Source organism: Phyllopteryx taeniolatus, chromosome 15 (genome assembly GCF_024500385.1).
Source record: "Phyllopteryx taeniolatus isolate TA_2022b chromosome 15, UOR_Ptae_1.2, whole genome shotgun sequence".
NCBI lineage: Eukaryota > Metazoa > Chordata > Actinopteri > Syngnathiformes > Syngnathidae > Phyllopteryx > Phyllopteryx taeniolatus.
The window spans coordinates 18828084-18841018 of NC_084516.1; the positions used below are offsets into that span (position 1 = coordinate 18828084).

General features: G+C 39.9%; 1 protein-coding gene across 3 annotated transcripts in view; it reads right to left on the reverse strand.

The window, feature by feature from the left end:
• rab27b (RAB27B, member RAS oncogene family) overlaps positions 1-7059 on the reverse strand; it is a 58147-nt gene extending 51088 nt beyond the window's left edge. For 2 of the 3 annotated variants that reach the window (XM_061747393.1, XM_061747390.1), the window contains exon 1: positions 6694-7059. The gene's annotated coding sequence lies outside the window, so the exon portion shown is untranslated. The remainder of the gene's footprint in view (positions 1-6693) is intronic. The other variant, XM_061747387.1, reaches the window with a different exon arrangement.
• Between the last annotated feature and the right edge of the window lie 5876 nt (positions 7060-12935).

Genomic DNA, 12935 nt, shown 5'->3' on the forward strand with positions numbered 1-12935 from the left:
TGAGAGGAATCGGCCTCGCTGTTCAAAACATTTTGGAAGGTCGTGCAACCTGAGAAATTGTTCTAAATCAGAGGGTTTAATCAGAGGGTCTCTTAAATTAGAGATAAACCATTATCAGCCGGGCGGATGTTGAGCATTTTGATGCATATCGGCATTGGCCTTTAAAAAAACAATTATATATATATATATACTGACCCTGAGAACTCCCTACACTTTTTGTTTGAACTTAAAACAAAGATAAGTAAAAGATTTACATTTCAGTTACATAGAATTTTATTTAATTGTTACTGTAAAAGAAACTTTAGGGAGCTATTTATTTGTTGAAGCTTTCATTTAAATTTATCAGACATGGCGCTGAGCCTGAACCCTAAACTTTTTGCTAGTTTGTTAGAATCAAAGATGTCAATTAGCTAAGATTTTTGCTTATATGATGGGTTAAAGTCTGCATTCTTCAAAATTTTGACAGCAATATTTTTCCTTTTACTGCAAATGAATATCGGGTCCAAAAATCGTTTAGCAGCCTCCTTCCTGTATGACTACTACTAATCAGTATCAGTATTGGCCCTGAAAAAAAATGCATATATTTAAGACAAATGTACTGGTATGGAATTAATTGAATACCTTAAACTTCTCTGATTCAATTTTACTCTGGGTTGTGGCTAATTTCTAGACTTTAGAATCCTTAGTCACATGCAGCTTGCACTACAAATGCTACATATGATGATGCAAAGGCTGAGGGAAATGAGGTTAGTGGTGGAAGTGGTTGAAAAGATGAAAAACAGCCTTCTTGTGGAAAGGGGTTTTGGTTTTAAAGGTTTTCAATTCCTCCATGTTAGAATCAATATGTCCAAAATGTTTGTAGAATATTTGTGAATATAATTTTTTTTAATGTAAGTTTCTGCTGATACAATTGATGGTTTGTTTAATCAGTTTCACCAAGCAAAGAAAAAAGCATTCCCTATCAATGGACTTGATAGAAACATTCTGTCTGTCACGTTCCTTGTCGGTAAGGCTGCACGATTATGGCGAAAATAATCATCACTTTTATTTTTATCAATATTGTAATCACAATTATTAATTACGATTATTCCTCATGTATGGGAAAAAAAATCATTGTCATTGTATTACTTTTTAATAAACAATATGTAACAGTTTTCGGTTCAAAAATGATTCTTTTAGTAAGAATAAATAATAATATTAATAAATAAATGTGGTGACACGGTGGACGACTGGTTAGAGCGTCAGCCTCACAGTTCTGAGGACCCGGGTTCAATCCCCGTCCCCGCCTGTGTGGAGTTTGCATGTTCTCCCCGTGCCTGCGTGGGTTTTCGCCGAGCACTCCGGTTTCCTCCCACATCCCAAAAACATGCATTCATTGGAGACTCTAAATTGCCCGTAGGCATGGCTGTGAGTCCGAATGGTTGTTTGTTTGTATGTGCCCTGCGATTGGCTGGCAATCAGTTCAGGGTGTACCCCGCCTCCTGCCCGATGACAGCTGGGATAGGCTCCAGCACACCCGCGACCCTAGTGAGGAGAAGCGGCTCAGAAAAGGGATGGATAAATAAATGTACCCAAGGCGGCACGGTGAGGAACTGGTTAGCGCGTCTGCCTCACAGTTCTGAGGGCCGGGGTTCAATCCCCGGCCCCACCTGTGTGGAGTTTGCATGTTCTCCCCGTGCCTGCGTACGTTTTCTCCCGGCACTCCGGTTTCCTCCCACATCCCAAAAAAAAACATGCATGGTAGGTTAATTGACAATTCTAAATTGCCCGTAGGTGTGAATGTGAGTGTGAATGGTTGTTAGTTTGTATGTGCCCTGCAATTGGCTGGCAATCAGTTCAGGGTGTACCCGCCTCCTCCCCGATGATAGCTGGGATAGGCTCCAGCATGTCCGCGACCCTAGTGTGGAGAAGCGGCTCAGAAAATGGATGGACGGATGGAAAAGTACCCAAAAAAATTCAACTTTATCAAGGGCTAACTGAATAAATATACTATTACAAAGTGCAATAACAAACTGCAACTTAATGGAAGTAAATACAGTTTATGCTTTATGTTAATTGTGCAGCCCTAGTTGTCGGCTTCTAGCCCTACAGTGGCTCCACAAACCACAACTAAATTACTAACTGCCAGCTTGTCCAGCAGCCAGTTGGAAAAAGTGTCGCTTTGCTTTGCTCATCTTTTAAATAATTAACCTGCTGCGATGTAAACATCAACACTAATATCTTTACCATTGTTTAAAAGCTCAACGATGTGGGTGTACTTGCAAAAAAAAAAAAAAAAAAAAAAACATATTGTGATAGGGGAAACAAGACTGTTTGCAGTGGCTGTGCAGGAACTACACTATGTGGTATTTAATTCAGAATAAGTTCAGAATAGATAGTCTTGCTGATGAGTCCCCTCAAGGCACATAACAGCTAGTCGTTAACATTTTTGCTGTAAAAACAGTTATTCCTTACAACCAGTTGAACTCACATTCACATCTAGGGGCAATTTAGAGTCTTCAATTAACCTACCACGCATGTTTTTGGAATATGCGAGGAAACCGGAGTACCCGGAGAAACCCCACGCAGGCACGGGGAGAACATGGAAACTCCTAACAGGCGAGGCCGGGGATTGAACCCGGGTCCTCAGAACTGTGAGACAGATGTGCTAAGCAGTCGGCCCCATATACAGTGCCGTGAACAAGTATTGCCCCCCCCCCCCCCCCCCTTCTCAAATTCTTATCTTTTTTTCCTTTTGCATCGCTTCCCCACTTTAATGTTTAAGATCATCAAACAAATGTAAATATCAGACAGTTATAACCCAGGTGAACTTCAAATGCTGTTTTTCATTTATTAAGGAAAACCTAATCACTAACCACTAAATTTTCACAGTGTGAAAAAGTAATGGCACCCTAAACCTAATAACCGGTTGGGCCATCCTCAGCAGCAACAACTGAAACCACGCATTTTCTACAACTGACAGAGTCATTCACATCTCTGTGGAGATATTTTAGCCCACTATTCCTTGCACAATTGTTTGAATTCACCAAAAAAATGAGGGTTTTTAGCATGAACGGCCTTTTTAAGGTCATGCCACTGCATTTCAATCAGATTCAAGTCTGGACTTTGACGAGGCCACTCCAAAACCTTCATTTTGTTTTTTAAGCCATTCAGAAGTTGACTCGCTAGTGTGTTTTGGATCGTTACCCTGCTGCAAAACCCAAGTGCGCTTCAGCTTGAGGTCACAAACTAATGGCTGAACATTCTCCTTCAGGATTTTCTGTTAAAGAGCAGAATTCATGGTGCCATCAATCACCGCAAGTTGTCCAGGTTCTGAAGGAACAAAGCAGCCCAAGACCATCACACTACCACCACTATGTTTGACTGTTGGTATGATGTTCTTTTTCTGAAAAGACACACACCTTCCAAAAACCTCAACTTTCATCTCGTCAGTCCATATTATATTCCGCCAAAAGTCTTGGGAACCATTCTGATGTTTTATTTTTTGCAAAAGTAAAACAAGCCTTTATGTTCTTTTTGGCAACAGTGGTTTTCACCTTGGAACTCTGCCATGGATGCCATTTTTGTCCAGTCTCTTCTCTATTGTTGTGTTGTGAACACCAACCTTAACTGAGGCAAGGGAGGCCTACAGTTCTTTAGAAGTTGTCCTGAGTTGCTTTGTGGCCTCCTGGATGAGTCATTGCTGTTCTCTTGGAGTAATCTTTGTACGTCAGCCACTCCTGGGAAGGTTCAACACTCTTCCATGTTTTCTCCGTGTGAGGATAATGGCTCTCCCTATGGTTCGCTGGAATCCTAAAGCTTTAGAAATGGCTTTTACAACCCTTTCCAGACTGATAGCTGCCAATTACTTTATTTCTTGACTGTTCTGAAATTTCTTACTATCAAGTCATTTTGTTGCAGCTTTTTTAGAGATTTTGTCTGACTTGATTTTGTCTTGACAGATGCTGTTTAAGTGATTTCTTGATTGAAGAGGTCTGGAGGTAATCAGGCTTGGGTGTGATCAGTGAAAATTAACCAAAATTATGACCAAAATTGTGATTAGCAATTAGTAGAACAATAGTAATTAATTAATGATATAACAAGGGGGGTGATTGCTTTTTCACACAGGGCCAGGTAATTTTGAACAGTTTTTTCCCCCTTGACGAATGAAATCATCATTTAAAAACAACATTTTCAGTTCACTTGGGTTATATTTCTCTGATATTTCCTTTTGTTTGATGATCTTAAACAAAGTGGGAAACCAACGCAAAAAAATATAAGAATTTGAGAACGGGGGCCAATACATTTTTACGGGCACTGTATATATACACACACACACACACACACATACAAACTGTATGCATGGTGCAACCAGTGCAAAAGTTAGTGTCGAGCCCTGCATGTAAACATTTTTAAAAGGGCCATACTACAGCATGTGTCTCATGAATGGTTGTACTGTACATTGTGATGCATCTAATCTAACCTTAGAAGCAGTAGTAAGCACTGCACTTCAATTTCTGTGGACTGTTATACAGTGCCTGTATTTGATTTGTGGGTGGTTGTTCATCTGTTAGAAACTTCCTACATTTTGGGGGGTATTTTTTGTGGAATTTTTATTACACCATACGTATTGTGATCTCATACTAGACAATTCCCCTGAATAAAAACTGAAATACTGAAACTAATTTAAAAAAAATAATAATACAACGAAGCATTAAAGCAAGCAATACAAACTGACAAACGTGCTCTAAAATGTATTAAAACTAACTGAAATTGACAAAGAAAAGTCCAAATTAAAAAAGTATAATAACCCTGACCCCCACTTGGGGATAAATAAAGTTGTTTGAATCTTGACTCTTGAAGTGAGATCAATTTAGCACATGCAATGTGATACGTGTGTGACACGAACTGCGGTGGCTGATTTTGCATTTTTAAATACCGTGTCTGAAATGCAGGGATAAACCTGCATCGCTGTGCGTAATGATGACGGAGGTTATTTTTGAAGACGAGGACGCGTAAGCAAAAGAGGGGCGACAGGTTAAATTGATCTTTTCCACTCACCTTTACATTTTTAAAGTGGCAGAAACAACAATTACAGCAACATATCTGTTGGAGCAATGCATTCTTAGAACTTCTGAATGATCTAAGGGCTGACTTGGAGCCAGTCACAAGAGAAAGTCATGCCACATCACCAGACAAAACTCCTTTCAACTCAGCATTTTCTTGTGTCTGGGTCATGTCTCTGCGCACTGCGGCAATTGGTGCTGGCTTCTCCCAGCGCAGTTTTTCTGGCTGTCCCAAGTTTTAAACGCAATATTACACAAGATGGGAAGATACTCAACAACCAATTCTCACACACGGGTCGAGTTAATCAAACAAAATATGTTTTTTTTTATGAGGTAGCCCTGCATTCACAAAATTATCCGTGATGTAGATATTGTAAATATAAATGTAAATATTCTATTCCACTAACACTTCCAATTCCATCACTTCAAACTTCAATTTGGGCTTTTACATGGTGAAAAACATCAGATTTACCTAAAGCACAAAACCCTCAATGAAATAGGGAGGTCTCCACAACTTTTACAGCTGTTGCCCAGTACACCGCAATCTCAGTAGATCTCGGAACAAACAGCCTGTTGGAGTGGCTATGCAATTTATTGCCCACAATTTGGAATCTTAGTAAATCAGGCCCTAAATGCCATACAAATCAGTACACACCAGGGCTGCAGGGTAGTGGTACACACCAATTTTAATATCTTAACTGCTTGTTTGTTTGTTATTTATTTCTTTGTGAGACCCCACACATGGCAAGGGGAAAAATATTGTGCTTTACTGTTCTTCTAGTGTATGGTGTTTTGAATGACCAACACAGCACACCACAACGGACCTTGACCCTGCCAACGTTTTATTAAGACGTAGTCCTGTGATACAACATCATGGAGGAAGATTCCACATATAATCAGTCCTGGCGTTGTGTGAAAAATACATGTCAAAATCAAATGTCATCTCTATAGAAATGTGTTGCATGTGAACTTTAGAAATTTGACATTGGTTATGTCCCACGTAGCATTGCAGCACACAACATCCAGTCGAAGAGAGTCAGTTCGGTTTTGTCCACAAACATTAGTTTGCAACAAATTGGATTTCCTTTTAGATTTAGGCACTGCAGCGGTCCAACACTAATGATTTTTATGGATCAAACATTTGGTATTTGAAACTCTTCGTAGCAGTTTGTTGAAAATCTTAGTCTTAGCCTACAATTTCTTGTTAAAACCAGAAAGCATCCTGCCCCAACTGTTGATCCAAAATTGGTTGACAATCTATAACAATCGAGGTTGTACATTCCACGTGTTGCCTTATTATCCCATTTACCGCGAGTTGCTGTCGTCAAAACCGAACTGAACTGCAAATCTTATGTTAAGACACACATTTAGCATCAATGTTGATTTTTTTGTTCTTCTTTTGAAACACGTCGGTTCGTTGCATGCGCAGCGTGCTATTAGGAAAAAAAGAGCTTTGAGATGCTGCAGAGCCGCTGTTCTGCACAGCTGAGCCCCAATGAGTCCTGCGCCTGCCGGGTTTATGACTCATAGCCTGCCGCTGACTGATGCTCGGAGCGACAAGTAACACGGAAACGCAACAGTAAGCAACCCCCGGCAGCTGCATCGATTGCTCAGCGGATTGCTGAGGTGTTTGGTCTCTTTTTCTTACCTTTGACGTGAGACAAGCAAACTCAGACCTTCCTCGCAGGTGGCTGCTGCTGCTGCTGCTGCTGCTGCTCTCTGGCCAGTTCGTCTCCTCTTCCTCCTCCTCCAAGACGTCGCATCGCTCCCACGGTCCTTATGGAGAGGGAATTCCGCGCACTGAAGTCGGTGGAAGTGTCTAGTGAGGAGGGACACGTCCTACCAAGTGCAAGTGGACCTCAGAATTATGGAGGAAGCTCGGTTTCCTGGGTTGGAGGGTTGACGTTCTTGACGCATTCAGGAACACCTCGGAAACATGGAATTTCACTCGCCGTGCGTTTTGGTGGCGTGTTATGAAGAAAACAACAGTCAGTGAATATAGTGGAGTATAGTCTTTTCCACGTGAGAATAAATCATATCTGAAATGAAATACATTCAAATGCATTAGGCTCATCTTTTCAATCGAATGACCTGAGCTCATATTTCAACAGATGGTGAACATATATTTTAGTTGTTTTTTTTTTTTTTTACAGATCTTTAACACGATGCCACCTCAATATTTGCATTTACAAAGCATCTAAGTAGAAGCAATTCAACGACTCAGTGCAATGGTGCTGTATGAGCCCACTAAGTAAAGACTCATTTTCTCTGGATTTTAAGTTTATGTGTCTGGCCATATGAAGGAAATTGCAGAAAATTTGGAATGAGAACAAAGCACTCAGATCAAAATAAAGGGGGAAAAAATGAACGTGTGTGTGTGTGTGCGTGCCCTGTGTATATAGGTCAGATAATCTACTTAATGATACTGGCATTGGTGAACATGCTCCTTCCCGACCACTCATTTGTGATGACTGACTATCACATTACGTATAGATACAACTCAATACATTTGAATATTGTACAAAAGTTCATTCATTTCTGTCCTCATACATGATCTAGAGTCATTAAACACTTGGAAAAAAAACGGGTTTTTTTTTGAGAGTGTAAATTCAAGCCTAATTTCTACATTAAAAAGCAAAAATAATGTCCATTGTTTTTTGATTGTTACGTAAAATTCTAGTTTCTAGAGATGGTGAATTTTGGGTTTTCATTTGCTGTAAGCTATAATCATCCAAATTATACATATATATTTTTTTTTTAAAACATGAAATATTTCACTCTGAGTGTGTTTAGTACATCTTTATAATCAGTGGCAGGTCTAGACAGTTTTTAGTGGGGCTGTCCAGACTGAAACCAAGGGTTTTCTTTTTCAGAGGGTCAATGGTGTGGGGTACTTGCAAGCGCAGGGTTATAGTTTCAAACAAGTTTTTCCTCATGTTTTTGAGACTGTAGGGTAAAAGCTGGCTTTTAGTGTGGACTGAATGGGGGGCAACAATGGTGAAATGCAATGTCAGTATTTTGTGGGTAATAGCCCGTCAGCAACAATGGGGAAAAAAAGAACTACGAACTAGTTTGTGGACAAGTGAACTTTGTTCACAATTTTGAATTATGCACTATGAGCTGACCTAGTACATTTTTGGAACGATAAACTGAACTTTTAACTAGTTCGTGCACAAAATGAGCTTTCCCAACACTGATCCTATATTATTTCACATCACAAAATATATATTGCAGGTTTTTAAAAAAATAAAAATAATAAATGCAGTCATTTTATTCCAATATCGTGCAGACCTATTACTTACAGTTCTGAGCTTCCAAGCATTTTGTAGATATGTTTATTTAGTGGCATTGTGCACTAGCAAATGAAGTATTTATACAATGTCTTTTAGTGCTGACAAGAACAAGATTTTCTTTATGCTTTTCCTACTAACCGCTCCTCATTTTAATCTTTAATTGTATTAGTTGCATCCCAGTTGTCATGGATACCACACTTCCTTGCATGATGTGCCTGAGGAAATCTCGACTAAACCCCATCGTGTGTGCGCGTGTGTGTGCGTGTTTGTGGGTGTGTGTACATGTGTGTGTGTGTGTGCACGCCCACATGTGTGCATGAGGTGTGCAGAAGACAAACGTGTTAAACTTGAATTCACCTTTGAGTGTGTGCCTCTGTGTAACCGTGTGTGTGCTGATCTCAAGTTATGGTTAACATGTGACCAAACTGTTGCCGTGGAGACATAAAAGCAGCTTCGACAGGTTGTGTTATCATATTACGGAAATAATTATATCATAGCCTTATGTCTGTTGATGTATGCGTGTGCTGCATGACCATTTAATATTTACAGAACTAGTCAAAGGTTTAGACAATCTTCCTCTCTGGATCCCCCAAAAAAAGTGTGTCTAGACCTGTCAATCATAAATATTGAATAAAAGAAACAATTGTACCATATATCCGTCCATTTTCTAAGGTGTTTGCCTCATTAGGATGTCACCGGTGAGCTGAAGCTTATCCCAGCAGGCTTTGGGCGGCAATCAATAGCAGGGCACACTTAGCTATACAGTATATGGAGACAAACGTACACGTACGGAACATTTTTAGAGTCTTCATTTAAACTAGCATGGATGTTTTGGGGAAGTGGGAGGAAGCAAGACTGGCCGGAGAACTTAATGCTGATGATGTATTGTATTACCTGCTGCTGAAACTTAAATGAATAAACCTCATTGAGCTTTATCGTGTGAATGAAAGAATGAAAGTACGGCACAAGTAATACAAGAACATACAATATCAATCTTCACACTTTGCTAATGTTTATGACTTACCTGCTAATTATTTTAGGTTAAATTGCTTAATGCTGCATACTGCTTGCATATCTCTTATCCTGTTTAGGTTCACTGTGAGCTGGAGCCTATCCCACCTGACTTCAGGCGAAAGGCATACTACAACATGGAATGGTCGCCATGGCTCACAGACGGCCATTCACACACGTTCGCAGTCTCTGTCCGGGAACTGCAGCACGTCGCCTGCACAGGAGTCAGGCAAATGGACCACTACACCATTTTTGTTGCTGGCCACATTGTACTTATGGTTTCCCTCAGAGAGCCGTTACGACTGTGAAACCATATAAATGTTTGATCGCCTCATCATATCATTACATATACACAACTAAGTTTTCTTCAACTACTGTTGAAGTTACTGTAAAAAAAAATACATAAATGCTTGCAATATCTCAATGCTATTCATTGAATATGACAATAAAAAATGTGGGTATAGATTTAGCAAGAATCGTGGAAGTTGAGATACATGATTTGCTTTTGTGGGCTACATAAAACGACATGTCGGGCCATATCTGGCCCCCATGCCTTGAGTTTGACACCAGTGCACAAGCTGTCACTGTGTAAAATACATTACAACGGTGTATGACATTAAGTCAACAATGTGGTTATTTAACATAATAAAGTGGTTTCTTGACTTACGAGTGCTCCAACTTGTGTTCTGGTACATCTGGTAGATATTTTTGCTTTAAACTTTGAGTCAAAATTTGAAATTATGAGCAAGCTTCAGATACAGCACCAGTGCACCACTCAAGTGCATGCTCTTGCTCTTTCAACCATTTATTGAATGGGACCAACAGTCAAACAAACAAACAAAATGAGAACACTTGCAAACAGCTTCAGTAGGCCAAAACTCACATCCAAATTGTCACGCAGATACTAACTAGCAATTTTCCTGATATCACTCATCCCGCTCCCTTAAAGGCACACATCCAACACTCAGTGGCTGTGTTTGTGTGTGTGAGTTGGGGGGGGGCGGGAGTCGTGCAAGATTAGCACGTACCACAAAAGATGCCTGTTTTGCAGTTAGGAATGACCATAAAATAGGGCTAGTGTGGGCTAATATGCACAGCCAAAACAATAACAAAAACATCTTAAACTTACCACAAGCTGTTTTCTCAACTTAAGTAAGTGGGATGGAATATCCACGTTTGGGCAGACAGTGCCAGGAAAATAATACAATGCATGAAAGCTGTTGTTTTGGTCGTCTAATATGTAAACAAAGTTGCGCGCCATTGCCTTCTATGGGAACGATGGCCTTCCCAACATGGCCGCCACGTAAGCACGTCGATTAGCCGGGCTGGCAAATCTAGTTTTGATACCTATGCCCGCGAAGCCCAATAGAAGACATTGTGTGCGTTCATGTGACTGTCTTTAGTCGTTTGATTGGTGAACTAGAGTGAAACGTCACTTGCGGTTACGTTGTATTGGAGCAAACAGCGCCCAATGCGGAAGTTGTAGTCAAAACAGATTGCAGATGAATATATATATATATATATATATATATATAAATAACCATCCATCTATCCATTTTCTGTACCGCTTATCCTCACTAGGGTCGTGGGCGTGCTGGAGCCTATCCCAGCAATAATTGATAAATAAAAGTAGCGAGCGGCATGTTGATCATTGTAATGGTGTAAAAGTACCATTTCTTCTGAACATAAATACTTGAGTAAGAGTAAAAAGTATGCTGCATTAACAGTACTCTGACAAGTACAATTTCTCCAAAATGCAACTTGAGTAAATATAGCGCGTTCCTACCCGCCTGGTGAGGATAAGCAGTACGGAATATGATTGAATGAATGAATCTGCTGTTACATCTGCAAAGTTGCATAGACGTTCACCGGCGATTCAAATTTGAATCACAGCAAAACCAGTGGCCAACGGCTTTAGTGTTATTTCGGGGGCTGGAACGGATTAAGTGCATTTAAGTCATGTCAATGGGGAATATTGATATGATATGCAAGTAAATTGAGTCACGAGCTTGGTCACAGAACAAATTCAACTCGTAAGTCGGGGTGTCACTTCTAGTCACCATTCATCGACTTCTTGCATGGTTTCCTAAAACTTACTAAAAATCCTGCTTAGAGTAGTGGGAAGCTGGAGCTTATCCCACCTGAATTCGGACGGAACGCAGTCTACACATTGGATTGGTTGCCAGTCAATCATAGTGCACAATAATCGACAACCATTCACTAACATTCCCTGGATGAAACCTGAACTCAGCTGTCTGCATTTCAATGCAATCATCAGGGCAAATAAACACTACACAACCAATAACTCCAAGCATGCGAGCTAGTGGTGCAACTTGGATGTAATTCAAGAAACCCAAAACCAAATAAACACAAAAATGAGGTGAATGAAATGTTTTATTCGATTAATTGTAAAGAACACATAAGGAATATATTTGTTAAAATATGTGTACGTTTCAAGCTACCTCAGCTGAAAGGCAGACGACATCCTGGACTTACTGAAAGTCAATCACAGTACTGGGACCAGTATATGCACTATATATGTATATGTATGTAATAGACATCTACGATCAAATTTGTGTTGTACATACATACTATGTATGTATGTATAACACAAATTTGATCCTCATATGAAATGAAAAGCATTTTGTAAATAGCACTTTTTTGACTTAACCATGATGTTAATTAAGTACTTCACTGGGATATTAAAATAATATCATGTATATGAGAGCGTATTTATGTACAATCCCAATTCCAATGAAGTTGGGACATTGTTAAACATAAATAAAAACAGAATACAATGATTTGCAAATCATGTTCAACCTGTATTTAATTGAGTACACTACAAAGACAAGATATTTAATGTTCAAACTGATAAGTTTTCCTGTTTTTAGCAAATAATCATTAACTTTGAAGTTTATGGCTGCAACTTGTTCCAAAAAAGCTGGGACAGGCTCATGTTTACCACTGTATTACATCACCTTTTCTTTTAACAACATTCAATAAACGTTTGGGAACTGAGGACACTAATTGTTGAAACTTTGTAGGTGGAATTCTTTCCCATTCTTGCTTGATGAACAACTTCAGCTGTTCAGCAGTCCGGGGTCTCCGTTGTTGTATTTTACGCTTCATAATGTGCCACACATTTTCAATGGGAGACACGTCTGGACTGCAGGCAGGCCAGTCTAGTACCCGTACTCTTTTACTACGAAGCCACGCTGTTGTAACACGTGCAAAATGTGGTTTGGCATTGTCTTGCTGAAATAAGCAGGGGCGTCCGTTAAAAAGCCGTTGCTTGGATGGCAGCATATCTTTATCCAACACCTGTATGTACCTTTCAGCTTTAATGGTGCGTTCACAGATGTGTAATTTACCCATGCCATTGTCACTAACACAGCCCCATATCATCACAGATGCTGACTTTTGAACTTTGCATCCATAACAGTCTGGATGGTTCTTTTCCTCTTTGGCCCGGCGGACACGACATCCACAATTTCCAAAATCAATTTGAAATGTGGACTTGTCGGACCACAGAACACTTTTCCACTTTGCATCAGTCCATCATGAGCTCGGGCCCAGAGAAGCCGGC